Raw genomic sequence first — 18,421 nt, 5'->3', positions numbered from 1 at the left:
TAGCCTATATGCATACATATGCACAAATACATGGATTACGAGGTGCAAATCACAGTTAGGAACTGTAAAAGAGCGAAAGGTGTGACTAGACAACATACATTTTCAAAATTTTCACAATTTCTGGATTAAATTTTTTCACATCAAATAAGATGAGGACTTAGTTCAATCTCTTCTGAGAAAAGGGGGTGGGATTCAATCCTTGATGGTAAGCGTGTTGGGTACTCCCTCTGTGTTCAAAATTCTCACTCAAAGAAGGCAATGTCTATGATATTCCCCCCATCAGACCCGTACGGGGGTGAGGAGTTGCTGAAGCTCGGGGCCAGTCAGAACCAGCTCCTTTCTCTCTGTCCTACTTTCTCAGCAGGCTGCCCTCCACCTTGAGGACCTCCTTCTCTGTTGACCAACCTTTTTATTTTCTTACCCCCCCATTTTCTTCACATCCCCTACATTTAATTTGCACACAATAAGAAATCAAATGCTATTTTAAATAAATGTAGCCAATTTGAGTCAGTTTTATATTTTTATTTTCAGCACAAAGTACATGTTTTTTAGTTATTTCTAAAAATGACCTCTTAATGCACCAGTCAAAGTTATTCTAAATATTTACCTTTAGTTTTCTTTCTAACTTAAATTGTCTCTTAAAAGACAAAAGGGTTTCCAGGTGGCTTTATGTTTATGTAATTTTAATGTACCCTACAGATATTTTTAGACTTCATGAATAAGGCTCTGTGGCATAGATCTCCAAACATAAATTCAAGTCTTAAGCAGATGCATACAGCTAACAGACACGTAAAGCATTTATTACTATAGTGATAAATATAAGTTCCCAGTTTAAAAATTTGTCCATTTATTGTAGACAGTGATGTTGCCAACACGCAGAGACACCCTCATTCTTGACACCAAATGTGTGCATTGCTAGTGAAAATGGATTGTCATCCTGGTGTGGACTGCAGCTCTCAGTGAGCACTTGGGGCATTGGAGATACAGCCCATTGGGAGCAGTCAGGGAATGTGATAGGGGACAACAGGAGGGAGGATTATGGACAAATAAACGCACATGGTTCCAAAATCCTGAGTTTATAATTACATTTGGTCCTTTTAGGATTTGAGGAAAGCTCTTCCTATCCAGGGACACAGATGTCAATAGAAACTGGCTGTCCTAATAGCCACTACTTAGCTATCATGTGAGAATGCTCTCTGGATTCTCCCCTGCAGGAAGTAGGAAGGCCCTGAGTTTAATTTTGGTAAACCCTCTTTTTCAGTAGCCAACTATCACTTTATGAGTTCAACATCGAGACGTTGGGGCATTCCCTTTTCCCTCTTGGAAATGGCAAGTGTGCACTAAAGCTTAAGCCAGCCTAGGGACCAACACTGCTTTACAGAGGGGGTAATTACTCCGCTTACCCTGCCTACCTCCCCTTTCTCCCATCCCAGGGATTTCACCTGTTCCCTGTCTGACCTCTGGGGGGCTGACTCCGTCTGTCGATAGATATGCAAAATTTCAGTTATTTAGGGACTATTTGTAATCTTAACAGGGCGTTTTAAAGAAAAGATCATTGTACACTTAACAGGGGAATTCTGAGAGAGCTCCGAAGCGTTAGATAATGTCAGAGAAACTGCAAGTATTTTCAACAGAAAGAAAGCACTCACGCGTGCACACACACACACACACACACACACACACAGGTGCAATGCTGTCAAAGATAGCGGTCCTCGCCCTTAGTGCCACTGTGCGTCCATCACTTCACTCATAGTAAGACATAGATCAAAAAGCTTTGGAAGGGGCGACATGTAGAAGAGAGAAACTCTGTTTCCAAATCCTATGGCTGAGATTTTCATCCCAGCCTTTAAGATGGTGCTTCGTTTCCACCCTGCGCGTATTTACCTAGATCTATGGCAGAATCGCTACCCTTTGATCTCTTTCCCTTCTACAACTGAAAACGCGAACTCCTTAAAACGCAAACAAAACCCCAGGTTACCTAAAGGGAAACTCGGGAAGGGATTGCCTTGCAGAAGCTGTTCCGAAGTCGGGCCAGGAAGATGCAAGTAGGAGGACGGATTTCCTTCTCTCAGTCCCCGGCGCTTTCCAGGCTAGCTTGCAGTAGTGAGTGGGGTGGGCGGTAGTCTCTAAGGTCATTTCTCGGCAGGTTTGGGGACCAGGTAAGCAGTGTTCCAACGTGGCGACACTAGCGGCGTCTATTGCCCTTCGCGGGATCGGTTGGCGCGGCGAGCCCCGGTCGCGACAACGCGGCCGCTCCCGATCCTGCAGGTCAGTCAGGACCTCCCTACCAGGGCGTCCCGGGCTGCGCCTGGAAGCGCGCGTTCCAAGGCCACCTACTCCATTCTGCGCGCGGCTGGAGGCGGCCCAGCCGCGGCAGGCGGGCGCTCCGTCGGTCACTCGCTCGGTGCCCGCACCGGCGGTGGACCTCACCTTCCCAGCCAGTCGGGGGAGAAGGGTGCGGGGCGTGGGCAGCGCAACCGCGTAGCATGGAAACCACCATTGAAAGCTGCCAACTCGCGACTCGGGCGCCTAAGCCCATGGTGGCGGCGAGCCCTGGAGCACCCGGGGGGTTAAGCGCGGGCCCCGAGAGGGCGGGAAGGGGGCCGGAGGAGGGAACAGGGAACAAGGGCTGAGCCGGGTGGCCAGCCGGGCCACCGGAGCGCCGGGCTCCACAAGGTCCGAGGCGCCGGCGCGCGCGCTGTTCCCCCGCCGCGGCAGCCGGGAGCCGCTCTGCTCCTCGCGCCCCGCAGCCAGCCGGCTGTGCGCCCCAGCTCCAAGGGGCAGCCCGGAGCCCCCTCCCGCGCCTCCGCCGACCCGCCTTCCCTCCCCCGCCGCCGTCCCCGCGCCCCCGCCGGCGCGCACCCACCGGGGCCGGCCGCAGCCTCCTCCAGCGGTGCACAGCCCGCCCCGCTGCCGCCGGAGCCGCAGCCGGGGCCTCGGAGCCGAGGGGGAGGCGGAGACGGGCAGGCAGGCAGGGAGGGGGGCGCGCGAGGGAGGGAGGTGGAGGGGGGGGCGGGTGGAGGAAATAAATAAATAAAACAATAACCTCCGCGCCAATAAGAGCGAGCGCGAGAGAAAGACGAGGCCAGAGAGAGCCGCCGGGGCCGCTCGCTCGCCGCTGAGAGGCTCGGCGGGCGCGCGCGCGCGCGGGCGGGCGCCACTGTGTGTTTGCCGGGACCGAGCTGCAAAGTTCAAACTAAACGTGTTGCTCTCGCCCGTGGCCGAGGCCGCCGCGGCCCAACTTCCCGGGGCCAAGTGGCCGCCACTGCCCAGCGCCTCGGCGCCGCGGCCACTGCTCGGCCCTGCGCCCCGGAGCGCCGGCGGCTGCGGCTCCGCGCACCCCGGCAGGCAGGGAGGGAGCCTGCGGCCACCGCTGGACTCTCGCCCGGCCACCTCCACCGGCTCCGCGCCCGGCCGCCGCCGAAAGGTAGGTGGCACGTCCCGGCGAGCCTCCTGCTCGGGGCTGCCAGGCGCATTCCTGGCTGCCCCGGCTGCCCCTGCTGGAGTGGCCGTCATCCGTCAAAGTTTGCCTCCACCCCAGGCCATTCGCCCTCCCTGGGAATCACGGCTGGGGAGCACCCGCTGGAAGCGGTGTTGCCCATCTGGAATAAGATTGCGCTTTGGAATACCGGCAGGTTTTACCTTGGGAGGGAGCCCTTTCTTAGGCTTTTCCAGGTGATGTCTGTCCAGGTTTGCCGGGCCCTTTCCGCAAGGAAGGACGGACAAGTTTGCAGGGAAAGGTCTAGGTAAAGCAGGGGAAGTTTGCAGCCGCTAGACTCCCAGGGAGCAGTAACCCTTTCTTTGCAGCAGCAGCCAAGCTTCTGAAGCAGCGACAGCGGTGACAGCGGCCTGGCCGGTGGCCGGTCTGGGTGTCCGGTCTGTGACTGGAGGAGAAGTGGGACTGCCTTGTCCCAGGAAGGGCGCGACTCAGAAGCTGCCTGCAAAGACACTGCCTGAAAAAGGAAGGGCTCCTTGCTTGCTTGGTAAATGTGTTGGGGAAGGCATCCTTGTTCCTTTTGTGATGTGTACGTGCTTGCTGACAGGCTTGACTAAAAAAAAAAATCATTAAAACTTTTATGCATATGCTTTATATATCTAGTTGAAATGAATGGCTAGAGGAGCTCACAGATAATGTCAAAACCACCGGGGTCAGTGAAGTCTGCAACCCGCATTGAATAGCCCAGTCCCTACTTGTTTGTGATCCATCACCTGCTGTGAAACCTCCCATCCATTCTTAGTGGCTCTGAGATGACACAGGCTTTTATTTATTATTATTGGTTCACTTTTTATGGGGAAACAGGAGTCCTTAAGTGAAGCACGAATTCTGAAGGCAGAGTAAGTTTCCCAAGTAACGTGTTTGCGTCTTTTGAAGCCACCTGCTGAATTAGTTCTTGCTACTTTTGAGAGATTACCACTTGGTGTTGGAGATGTAGGCATATCCAGCAGATGGAGCCCTGGAAATCTGTACTAGAGCCTACACGACACCAATTTAATCATGATAAATCCATATATCTATATGAATCTCACTTCAGGAGATAAAATGCTCTTTTGGTCTTCGTTGCCACATTTAGAAAATAAGTTTTCCATGCAAGTTGAAGTATGTTTGGAGGGTATCTATAAAAAATGTTTCCCTCCCCATCATAAGGTCTTAAAAAATAGTTCCTTGAACAGAATAAAGAATATATTGATTGATGTCAGAATGATCAGTTGGTTTTATGATTATACAACTTAAGTGGTTCTCAGCAACACAGTAAACAATGTACCCTGCTACCATAGACTAATAATTTTGCTATAGCTTAAGATGCTATGTAGACACGTATTTCAAGGTCTGATTAAACATTATCAGTGTTTCTATTTTTAGTAGTTTGAAGGCAACTGAATTTATTTTTTGCAAAGTTAAAATAGGCAGATATACTGATTTTCCAAGATAATTTTTAATGTTGTTGCTTAAACGGAAGACAAAAGTTGAGAAAACTTTTCCCTATTTCTGGTCCATTAATGTTCCCTCTACCCTAGAAACACTAGAATTTGGAAACTACTGTGACCTGAGTCCATTACTCACATATTCCGACACCAAAGCAAACATTTTCTAAAGCCCCTTTGTATCTGTGCATCAGTGACTAAGGTACCAGTAACTACTAGGGGAGGAAAGCAATCACCTCTTAGTGCTCTTCCTGTGCTTACTTACAGACATGTTTTAACATCCTCAAACTTCGATGCCTATTATTTGCATTTTCAGATTAAAAGAAGAGCTGTAGGACCTCAATTGCCAAACCTTACTAAAAAAAAGTCCAGTAAGAATCTTCTTTCCTACACTAATTAAAACAACAAAACAAACCCCCCACAAAGCTTTATGGGCAATCAGGAGTTTTATAAACAAGTTGTAAAGTTACCAGAAAAAAAAATGGGCTGCCCATTTTACAGATACAGTGACGGAAAGCTTAAGCAACTTCAGGCTTGGTACTTAGACTCTCTATTCACAAAAGAGCTGGTCCTCAAAGCGAGACTTATCCCATCTCTTACTTCTGTCATCGTACTTTGTGGCAGATTTTCCTGTGGCATAGGGTTGAGTTTGAACTAGTCTGGGAGAGCACAATTAAATCTTACATTAATATTCTGATTAGCCACTTAAAAGTTAGTACAGATGTTTATCCAACATCTTTTTATTATATTCTAAATCAATAAATAGTGTCTTTAAAGGAGTACTTAATTGTGCTTTATGAAATTGTGTTTCCATGATATTAAGGAAGATTTATTACTTTCTGTGTTGTAAAGTCATAAAATTACTTCTCTAAATGAAGTTACTTTATCTTGTCCATTGCCCCAGAGATTAAATTATTTGGACTTTTATAAATTTACCCCATTTCAGACTCCTTCACGTATGTAAGAACAAGAGTTCTAATGTAAGAAGCTGAAAGTTTTATGCCACACGTAAATATTGAAAAATATGAAAACTAGATAAAAAACTAGTTTCATACCACTATTCAGCATATCAAGTCCTTCAAATATGATAACTTTCATTGACAGTGTCTACTAGTAACAGCTAAGTTCACTTATTAAAATGGTTAAAAGGAAGTATATTACGGTCACTGTTCATGTGATCCATGCATTTTTAAAGAAAACCAGATGCATTTATAGCTATTTTTCCTGTACATTCAATCTAAATGATGTATTGATAAAATTGATATAATTTTAAGCTAAATCTATTTAACTTATTTATCTACTTACATATGTACGCATATGCTTCTTCAAGCTGTGGAAATTTTGAATGAAAAGATAATATGTTTTTCCATGAATGTACATATATATAACATGTATTCATTATATATGCACATATATACACCTACATATGTATATATCATAGTGATATATAATCATCAAATCATACAATATCCCATTATTTCCTGCATTTTTATTTTAGTTTAAAGTTATGTTTTGAAATATAAAAAAATTACTGGACACTCTCTTCATTATAGTCGTGGGCTTCTTTAAGTTTCCTTGACTGACAGAATCATATTACACACTGTAGAAGTTAGGTTCAAATTTATGGAGGGGGTGATGGACAATTTGCTGTAGCTCAGTAATGACTGTGATAGTATGCCTTATTGATGCATTTGGACAATGTTTTTGTCATTCACGTTTCTTCTTCTTTTCAAAGCACAGGGAAACTGACTTTTTAAAAACTATCTGCTAAATAACTCATCTTGTTTTTCCTAGCTCATCTTTTTTTAACCTAAATCACATGATGACACTTACTTGAAACTTGGTCATCATCAGGTGTATGTGCCCTTGCTTTCATAGTGATTTTCACCTACCTTTTCCATCACTTACATCTTACACTTACATCTTCATTTTTCAGGACATGATTCTAGTCTTGTAGCTATATTACGTAGTTATCTTTTAACAATATACTTAAAAAGAATAAAAGTTATCTTTGAACAATTTCACTATGGAGCTATTGGTTTTCGGGTTGAAGTAAGCCATCAAAATATGTAAAAAGATTGAAGATCATGTAGCCATCAAAATATGTAGAAAGATTGAAGGCACAGTATTTTCTTTTTCCCCCCCCACATTAAATTGTCTTATTCTTATCTTGTCCCCGGCTGTTGGATATCCTTTGTAATGTAAAACATAACGGAACATGACTTTTATATATAATTGGTCAAAAGTACATATAGTATATTTGAACAATGTTTTTCTTTATTCTCTTGTATTACCATAGTGCTTAATAAAAATAAAAAATTTAAAGCAGCATATACATAGGAAATACCTATGCAAATTTATATGCCATATAATAAAATCTATCCTGGATTGAACATGGCAGTTAAAATTATTGTTTGGAATATAGGTCTTAATAGAATTGAAAAACTCAAGAGTGAGTTCAATTAATATTTATAATTGAGCATAAATTTATTTTAATTTTTATATGTTAATGATGCATTTGTTACCAATACTTTATATTTTAGCCATATGTTCATTATAAACTATGCTTTCTATGTAGAACCTTACCAAGAATATAGTTTAATCGGGAAGAGTATGTGCATTAGCATTTCTAAACCAATTATCGCTTTACTGATTTGATGTTTTGGAATAGATTTTATCAGTGAGTACCCCAATTTTTCTTGAACCCTGAAGTTCAGATGCTTTTTTCATGTGGTTTTGCAGAGCAGCATGAACGTAGCCTCGAGACATTTGGCCATAAAAACACTATTTGGTAACTTACCCTCCGCTCTGGCCACATACCCTACTTAATATTTGTGAGGAATTCCAAAATTAAGATGTATTATATTAATTATTTAATTTTACCAAAAGGCTAAAATAGGATATATAAGGGTCATTTTTGCAATGATGAAAATTATATACCTTTGTGTAAGACATAAATCAAATACTTATTACTAAAAAAGACAAATGAATCAAAACTTGGTCTCAAATGGTGAAAAAATAGGGTTTAAATAAGCTATGAATTATCACAATAAGAATATGTTTCTCATGATTTCTCGAAATTATAGATTTAAGAGATTTAGAGAGACGCATAATGAAAAGGTGCAAAACGTATCATGAAATAATTCATCCCTTGGTATTATTAGAAGATAGCATTCATCTGAATATTATTTACATTCTCATAGAAATAAGGCTTGGGATTTTGATTGCTTCTTCTCATCCTCTTCCTTGAAGAGTACTTTCTTATTTCTACATATGCCTAATTTTAAGGTTTCGAAATGTGTAAGAACTTAAACTAATGGCAGTTATAAACCTCTAAATACAGTGAAAGACTGGATAACTAAGGGGGGAAAATCCCACTTGGTAGAATTTCTTATATACCCATCAATCTGTATCATTGCTGAGTTGCTAGTACTTTTCTTTTGACTGTCTCATTAGAATACTATTCAGGTCTCCAAGTTTAGTAAAATGAAGTAAGTTCAGTCACTGGGTGAGCTTTCATCAGACCTCTGAAATAAGTGTTTATCATCACCATTGTACAACAAGAAAGTTTGATGCTAACTTCAAGTTTCAGCATTATCATGCAAAATAGACAATCAAAGAGTACATGCTTTGGATCAGTAGATTCACTAAGCTAGTGCCCACAGGAATATAATAATGGGAGGTATTCAGGAGTCAGACTCAATTTTATGTGGGTGGGATAAATGAGAGTGAAAATATATCTTTACACCTTTAAAGATTTCCTCCAATTTAGACTACCAGTTTGATAAGTAAATTTGATTTTAACATATTTTTAAAAGAATCTGGACACATTTCCAGAGAACTAATTAAGATTACCAATACTAATTCATTAATGGATTGCATCAATATTTGATATATTTTCCCATATCTCAATCACTAATTCATCAATATGTATCACTTATTAATGAGGCAGGCAGATTTATTACATTTTTAATAAAAAAATTTATATTAGGCTGTTATAGGATACGTCAGCATGAGCTTGTTCTTAATAGTTATAAACTAAAACTAAGAGTAAGTTGTAGCTTTCAGGATGTCATTCTGCTCTTGTGAAGGTAAGTATTTCTAGATTTGTTCTGTGATTGTACATAAAATGAGCAGCAGCATAAATAAACAAATAGGCCTTTATTTAAACAAATATGACAACTAGAAATGATAAATGAGCTTCCTTGTGTGTCTGCCCTAATTTTTCATTTTAATTAATATGTAATATCAATAGAAGATAATATCTTGACAGACTAATGGCATTCAGTTGAAAACAGATTTAAAGGTTAAGCAATTATATTATTGGGAAGTAAATATGTTAATTTCCCTCTATCTTCATCTTTTATTTCATGAAATGTATTTCAAATTATCATAATTTTAAAAGAACTCAAGAGCATAATAAATGTGAGACTAAATAAAAACAAATGCTAAACCAATTAATATTAATGTTTATTTTTAACTGTCCTTAATCACAAAAATTATATCAGTGTAGTGACATATGTATTTTTTAGATCAATAAGATAATCCATTCAGTGTTTAAAACTTATATAATATTAGTTTTTTATTCAGTTGTTCTCTCATATCTTTGTTTTCCTTGTTTTAACAAATTCAATTACTCATCTATGTATGGATATAGAAATTCACTATGTATAATACATTTTTTATACACCAAAATAGATACCAGAGAATACTTTTTCATCATTAGAGTATACATATGGATATTTAATTATTAAATATAACTCATTACATATCTTAGACATGGTATTGAAGTTGTATATACTTAGTTGCTAAATATTAAATTTAATATTTCCTTTTGTGATTATCAATAACATTGACTTTCTTATTATATACATTAAATAATATTAGTAACATTTAACTCATTGCCCATTTCATTTCGTTTGATGTAAAGTTTTATTAAAATTATAAAAAGTATTAGCAATTCGAAAACAATTTTTTCTAAATTTCTTAAAATTAAATTTGCCAGTCATATCTTCATAAGGTTATATAGTATATAGAAACTATAGATTTATAAATCTAAATTTTATTATGTAGCTGTGAAATTTTTATGTTCATACCCTATTGATAATACTTCATAATAATGAAAAAGAAATGTCCCCACCCTCAGCCAGTCCTGGGGCTTTAGGGCTCGGCTCAAGGGGAGTCCCTCTGGGACATGGGGGTACAATGAGGTTTCCTATATGGGCCCCAATACATTTCTTCCCTTTTGCTTAAAAAATAATTAAAAAGAAATGTAATGAATTGTCTATATATTTCAGAGTAAATTTAAGTAAAATTAAAAGTTTGTGTAGTGACTTAATCTAAACCTTGGAGAGATAGTGAAAATTTTAGGAAAAATTATCTTGAAGCAAGTTTAGGGAATGACATAAATACTATCCCAGAGTTTTTAAATTTCTGGAACTGATTTTGGAAACTTGCATTTAAAATGGCCCTACATAGAATTTTTTTATGACAATATCTGTACCAGAAATATTTGGAGTTCTAACAACATTTTTATACCGTATTAATAGCTTTTAATTTTTCAACATTAATATTTGAAGTTACAGTACTTAACAAAATTCTTCATTTTGAAACAATTCGATAAAAATACTCATGTAATAATATGAAAATATACCTCATCAACATGTTATTTTTAGAGAAAAAATTTTAACAGGAAGACTTTGAAAAAGGAATTTCCCAGCTAATCTGTTTAGCATTAATCATACTCAAATAATCAAACATGATACATTAATAGTGTTGAACATTATTATCTGCTAAAGCATTAATGTTCACATGTTGAATGATATGATTTTTAAAATATTTGGATTAGATATACAACTGTATGACAAGATTCTTTGCTTTTTATCATTGCTGGGATATGATCATTTTCTTTGAATATATTTTATTTAGAAATGGTTTCTTATTAAACAATGTGAAAGCAAAATTTTAAATGTTAAAACGTTTCCTATTTCTTAATAATAGATATTTATGACCCTGATTAAATTATAGAAAACTAAATTTTAAATCATGTGATTAAACTCAGATATAATAACAGTAAGCATTAACCTTTTGATACTTTTTTAATATCATTTAAAATTTTTACAAATGATCTATCCACTTAAAATTATTTAAATGTCCTAACTAATCACAGGTTAAAAGTCTTTTTTAAAATATTTTCTGTTCGGTACCTTGAAAAGATTTTTCACTCTTTTAAAAATTTTTTTAAGATTTTTTTTTACTCTTGCCTAAATAGGAATAAAGTATAACCCTGTTATTAAATAATGACAGAAAGGACATTCTAAATCAAGAAAATGTATGCTGCTCGTATTTAATGGTCCAAAGTTTCCTGGTAGCTCCGTGGTTACTCCCTCGGCTTCTGATACGCTACTAACCAAAGAGCTGCTGGTTCGAACCTTCCGCCTAAGCCTCTTTAAGGGAGGAAGACGTCCCAGTCAGCTTCTGGAAATCCTGGAGGGGCTCCTGGGGAAGGATGCTCTACAGGATGACAGGGGATCTCTTTGCATCAGAACGGACTCAACAACAATGAGCTAGGCAAGAGAATATCAGAGGAAGAACTTCAGAAATCTTTATGACTCCAAATATGTGGTCATGAAATAATGGACCAGAAGATATCAAATAATGGGAGACAAATTCTAGGTAAAAGAAATTCACAGGGCAACCACTTTTATTTTACCACTTTTATGTTTTAGTTTTCTTCCCTGGCGAAGGAGTTCATAGAGCAGAGGGGTAGCAAAAGGGAAGCAGAAGGATGGACACCTTGGCTGCAACAGTGGGTTCAGGCCAAGAAAGAACTGGGTAGATGGCGCAGCTCCAGGCACTGTGTGTGATGCTGCTATGGGACACAATGGAACCGACTCAATGGCACACAACAACAATCACAACACGAACAAAAGCAACAACGCTAACAGTATCTGAGACAAATGCATATTACACAGAAAACACATTGGCACACAAACCAGAATCTGAAAAGCAGGGCTTGATTGATTCGGTTAACGGGCTATACCGTTGAAACCACCTGTCACTCCATGGGGCGAAGGGGAGGCTGTCTACTCCAGTGAAGACTCACGGTTTGCAAAACCCTCAGCGGCAGTTCGACTGTATGTCGCAGCATGCCACGTACATGTGATGTGACTGTGGTCTACACGCTGCGGCAGTTCGACTGTATGCAGCAGCATGCCACGTACATGTGATGTGACTGTGGTCTACATGCGGCGGCAGTTCGACTGTATGTCGCAGCATGCCATGTACATGTGATGTGATTATGCTGTCACTCAGCTCTTGTGAGAAAAGAGCCAATCCGGGCTCTCACAACATTTTGAACATTATTCGAGAGCCATACGTATATTTTTACACACAAATGCAATCACCATTAGCTGAATAATCTCCTTTCATTTCTTTTCGGTTTTCTTCAGAGGCACATGTAGGTATTGAAAGAGCCCCATTGTCTCAAAGGCAGCTGTTGAAGGTCGGTCTGGTCTATTCCGACCCATAACAACTACAGAGTAAATCTTCCCCGCTGGGTTTTTCAGACCGAAATCCTAGCAGAAATACATTTCTATGTCTTTCTCTCCACCGAGTGTTTGCTCAGTTCCAACAGCCAGCCATTCAAAGAACAGCTTAGATCTTAATCACTGGGGCGCCCATAATATTCTAATTCTGTGCTCACCAAACAGCGTTGTGATCATCTTTATAACCCCAGTGCATTTTAGAGGTGAAGGATATTTTGTCAAGTGGTAGTGACCAATCCGACGTGGCAATAGTAGTATTTCTATTATTTTTTAAGTTACATATTAAGTTAAAGGTTTCCTTCCCTTGTGGGTGATGTCAGTTGTCAGTCCTAAATCTCATCATCTCTGCGGCACTGGTGCATCCACAAAACCAAACTTGTACGGCCAAGTTCATCAAGGTGCTGTCAACCCTGAGACTTGCCCATCAGTGATCACTGAGAGAATTTTTCTTTGAAAAACTCTATTAACTAAATGTGGCGTACAAGTATATGAAAAAACACAAGTAAAAAAGAGACAGAAAATTGAGAGAGATAACATTATCCAAAGGCAAAATTCCTCAAACAGACATATCCCTTTTGGTTGTATTCCTTGAGGCTTTTATTTTTTATCCTCACAGAACTAAAATTAAGGTTTGAAAAATCGACATAGTATTTAATTGTTGAAATTTTTTAATGATATGCTTTGCACCAGAATGACTTCATAAAACTTAGTATGCATTTCCTCTATGTATCTGTCTTTTAATTTCCTTTTTACTCACCTTTATGCTTTGAAGATTTTTCTTTCATGTTCCTTCATTTAAAACTAGTCTATTTAATGTTGCCACTGTGTTCAGTGATTTTACTATATAATTATGATTAAAACATAGTTTGACATTTCTAATGGTTGAAATTGTTTTCAATTGTGGCAGTGTATTCAAATATGAAAAACATACTTTATTATATAGTTTTAGAAGATAATTATGTGGCTACTTAAAAATTAAAGCATCGTGTATAATCAGCAGACTTTAAGGGAAAGCAAAGTGAAAAATCCAAAGGAAAGGGAATATATGCATATAAATGTTAAAATCAAAAGATAAATTTTGTATGATGTGATCTATGTACGTTTATTAAGACAGCTATATTATAGCAATATGACTGTATTTGAACTTTTATGTTTTTTAAGTTAGAATCTCTACATAATATTAAATATACTTTTATAAAGGCGTCCTAAACCACCTCGTATATTTGGTTATTTTGGATATTTTTAAAATGCTCTTCTGTATGTTAGAAAGGAAACTGAATAGACAGACAGGATCCTTTTCCTTTAAAAAGTATTTGTTGATACTCAGAAACATTTGGTTAATATTTAAAGCAGTGGATTCATTGCATCAGAAGATAAGCTGGGATGTGTTTGATTTTAACTTAAATAATCTAAAGCAGTAACTTTCACCAAAATGTTTTTAAGTAATTAGAACCTCCAGCTTGTTGTAATTTAGTCTTTAGTGAGTCATCTTCTGAAGAAGAAAGTAATCTTTTGATATTTTAATATCATTGGCATACCACTGAATGGCATGCCCAATTCTGAGATTTTATTTTCACATAATGCTGGGTGATCTTGGATGAGTCATTTAGTTTCTTTTAGCACCAGTTTCCTCATCTATAAACCACAGAGATCCTAAGAGCAACCAGAAGCATTGTCAACACAGATTTTATCATTACAACTCTGCCGCTAATTAAAAAAAATTAACGTGGCTGTAAAAACCAGTCGGTGTATTCGCAATTTACTAGCATTAACTCACTTGTCAATTCAAAGTTGCAAGAATATTTTTGTTAGGTATCTTGCATCTCCTTACAATTCTTTTAAGTGAGACCAAAAAAGCCTCACTGCCATCTAGCCAGTGCTTGCTCCCAGCGAACCCCTGTGGGTTTCTGAGACTGTAAGTGTTCACGGAGTCAAAGTCAGTCTTTTTCCTGCGGGCCGGACCTGCCACGCTTGCAGATCGCAGCCCAACGCAAAACCACCATGGTACCGGGGCTGCTTTTGAAAGTAGGGAGCTAATTATTTGGGTTTAATGAAAAGTAACATTTAAAAATCTTTCCTTAGATAAACAATTTCGTAGCTGGCTACAAAGTTATATCAACCAATATTTAATTGTGATTAGAATGTGTATATATGCATATACATGTATGTATGCATTCACTATCACTATATATTATAGGCCAAAATTAATGGCATTCAAATGCACTTGTAGTTTATGCCAATACACTTAAATGTAAGTTACTATTTGAAATTGCTTCTTACATTTAAAAAGAAATTCACAATCATCTGAAATTCCCAGAAAAGAAAATGCCTTAAAAGATATTTGTATGTTTTAAAAGGTGAATCAAAACTGAGTAAGCATTTTAAAAATAGCTGCCATTGAGTCATGACCACCGTAGATATTTAAGAGGAAAATTTTTCTCCATGGATTTTAATGACTTAGTTTGGGGAATTAGATTACTGGGACATTTTTCCAAGGTACCTCTGAGTGGACGTGAGTCTCCACAAACTTTCCACTGAAAACTGAGAATGGTAATTGTTTGCACCATGTAGAGATTTCCATGTACATGTCAGTCATGCTTCATGTGTGATTACTAAATGAGATGATGAATTAAATATAGGCCTGCTGGTCCAGTGAGTTGATGTCCTACCTTATTCTCGCTACGCAGTGCCAGATTCTGAAAATTAACCATGTTTTTTTTTTTTTCTTTCCCAATGGCTCTCTTTCCCTTAATCTGTAGAAATGCTCTGGCTCTCCAGAGGATTTTGCTTTTAGAAATGTATGTACCACTCACTACCATCAACTGGCATCTGATGCACAGTGACTGAGTCAAGGGTTCCAAGGCTTTTAAAGTTGTAATGGAAGCAGACAGTCTCATCTTCCTCCTGCTGAGCTCCCGCTGAACTGGAGGAGGGTTTGAGCAGCCAGTCTTGCGGTTAACAGGCCACAGTTTACCATGCAGTGCTGCCAGCGCTCTTGAAATATGCATATTATTTTATGTTATCAATGTTTCTATAAACAATATATGATATTGCAAATATTTATGTGATATAATAATATGTGCTCTATACTTACATTTTTAATCAATGTAATTTATAAATATGTTTCATAACACCTGCAGGGAATATTTTGGTTACTGAAGAATATATTAATGCTCTGTAGGTCCTGCTGTTCTATGCTTTTGTTTCTAGCCAAAGATTACAGACATAGAAGTGTGTGTGTGAAAATGAAATTTTTCTAGTTTAAAGAAAGCGATAATGATGAAAAGATTCATGGTAAGAAACATTGTTCAAAGTATCTTTTGCAGAGAAGCTAGTGAAATAAATGCAAGACTACCCAGTGTTTTAGTGCACCTTATATATCCATAGGCACCTTTCATCTCAATTGACACATCACTCAATATTTGTCATTTAAGTTAACCATTTATTTGTATCAATAAGCTTGCGTTATTTTAGTATTGTTTGATCAACAGCAAACTTCCTCTTATTTTACATCATTACTCCTGCTTTGGCTCACAGTGGTTCTCCACCTTCCTAATGCTGTGACCCTTTTATACATGTAGTTCCTCATGATGTGGTGACCCCCAACCATAAAATTATTTTCATTGCTACTTCATAACTGTAATTTTTCTACTGTTATGAATTGAGTGACCCCTGTGAAAGGGTCGTTTGATCCCCAAAGGGATCACGACCCACAGGTTGAGAGCTGCTGCCTTAGAGCCTGAGCAGAACTTTTTAAAAGGAAGCAATATTGAACTAGACCCAGCCATTCAACTTAATTTTAAAAGGCAAAGTAATTTTCTGTAACCTAACATTTATGTATTTTTGACATTTTTCTCCAGGTGTTCACCCAGATTTTGCTTCCTTGTTTTAGTTAATTGGGTGGTTAATCACAAGGAAGTCTTGATTGCATCTTGGAAGATGTGGAAGGAACAGGAACTGTTTTGTAGATCAAAGCACTGAAAAAAGTGCTGAGAGGGAAGGTGGGTGGAAGCCTTTCTAAGGACTACTGCACAAACAGGTGCTTCAGGGAACAGAATTTCTTCTCTGGTGTCAGAGATCGGGATACCATAGCTCCCCTTTAGAGGCTTCTCAGCTTTTGATGGCTGCTGGAATTCTTTGGGCTTCCTTGGCTTGTAGGTCCTAAATCTTACACTTGCCTCATTGGCTTTCCATTCGGTAGCTCAATATGTGTGTGTAGGGGTGTCTGTGACTGTCACATTTCCTTTCACTTATAAGGACATGGGTCATTGAATTCAGATCTGACCCTAATTTAGGATGATCCATAATGCCATCTGTGAAGTCTGCACACCCCGCTCCCCACACAGAATGATATTTACAGCTACTGAGTGTTAGTATCTGTCAGTGCTTTGCCAGAGAGAGGAGGTAAAGGAGAAATCCAATCAAGATATAGTCGATTCAGGAATATGCACACAAGATAAGAACCCTAAGCAGCACTCTGAGAGACACACTCACTACTACGGAGTCAATTCTGATTCATACGTAGCAGATAAATCATGAAACGATGGGCAAACAAAACAATCATTAAGCCAACTGACATGGAGTTACACTCATTCACAGTACAAACTTACAGGAGAGGGTTAAATTTAGAAATGCCCCTGGGGGAAGTTATGCTAATGCCACCCCTGTGATATTTTTGAAGCAATAGCTTGCCATAATCCGTTCTTGATCTTAAGTCTAGGTTTCCTCCAACTGATTCTGCCTAACCAGACACACTGTCTACTCAGTTACTTCTAACTAGCCATTCTATAACTGCTTCCTAAGGTTTACCAAGCCGGTAAATCTTTGCTAAAGCCGACTGTCTCATTTTCCTCAGTAACATTTTTTCTTTAATTAGTACATTCTGAACTTAAATTTGCTATTATTTTCTCTCTCTTGATAGTAAGATTTACTTTGTAATATTCTGGGAAGTATAAATGAGATAAAACATATGCCCTGTGGTTGCTGGGTGCTGTTGTTCAAGTACAACTTTCCAGTCGATGGCAATGGGCCAGAGCAATACTGTGATGTACGCATGGGGGCTGTTCTTTTTCAGCAGCCTCCATAGCCCGGTCACTGGTACATGGAAAATATATATATATATATATATATATATATATATATATATATATATATATATATATATATATATATATATATATATATATACTCATTTTCCATGATGATAGCAATGTTCTCTATGTATCCAAAGCAGCAGCCACTAGCTATATAAAAAGCACTTGAAATTAAGTCCTTACTGAACTTAAATTTAATTAATTTAAAAGTTCACCCTTTTCCCTACTTCTGTTTCAGACAGGTTAACCCTGCCACAATTTCTGGAATCTGGAGAAAGTGCTTTCTCTGTCCTAATGTCGATTTTTATTCTTTGTTCTTTGTCTTCAAAAAAAATCAAACAAGTAAAAAAAAACCTCACTACCATTGGGTTGCTTTCGACTCAGAGAGACTAAATCTATTTAACCCCAAAACCAAACTCACTACCACAGAGTGTAGCATCTGACTCAGACTGAGTCCATAGGACAGTGTAGAACTTCCCCTTTCACTTTTCCAAGTCTCTCAACCTGTACAGGCGTTGACCGCCTCATCTTTCTCCTGTGGGCAGCTGATGGGTTTAGCAGATCAAGGCACGCCTTCTATTTATAGGCTCGTCAACCAGGACAGGCAAGCCCATGCTACCCTGGTCTAAAGAGCTGCTGTGAGTTGCAATTGGCTCTATTGCAGTGAGTTTGAAAATATTTATCTATTGGGTAAGTAACTATGGAATTACCTAAATTTGGGGGTACTGTAACTTTTTGTGTATGTCTTAGAGTTCTATGAATTTTGAATAGAGTCTCTTGTTTGTGTACATTTATACTTTTGAGAACAATGTTGAAAACTACCATTTGACATATAACTTTTAATAAATTAGTTTAATA

At 38.6% G+C, this 18,421-nt stretch overlaps 1 non-coding gene across 1 annotated transcript; it reads left to right on the top strand.

The window, feature by feature from the left end:
* The first annotated feature begins 17,441 nt into the window (after window positions 1–17,441).
* On the top strand, window positions 17,442–17,575 carry LOC142455928 (small nucleolar RNA SNORA84). The gene has a single exon (XR_012786033.1). It is a non-coding gene; the product is annotated as a small nucleolar RNA SNORA84 (small nucleolar RNA).
* Window positions 17,576–18,421: the final 846 nt, after the last annotated feature.

The sequence above is a fragment of the Tenrec ecaudatus genome, chromosome 8, assembly GCF_050624435.1.
Source record: "Tenrec ecaudatus isolate mTenEca1 chromosome 8, mTenEca1.hap1, whole genome shotgun sequence".
NCBI lineage: Eukaryota > Metazoa > Chordata > Mammalia > Afrosoricida > Tenrecidae > Tenrec > Tenrec ecaudatus.
The sequence above is the reverse complement of the archived record's forward strand: the minus strand, read 5'-3'. Positions and strand labels throughout refer to the sequence as shown.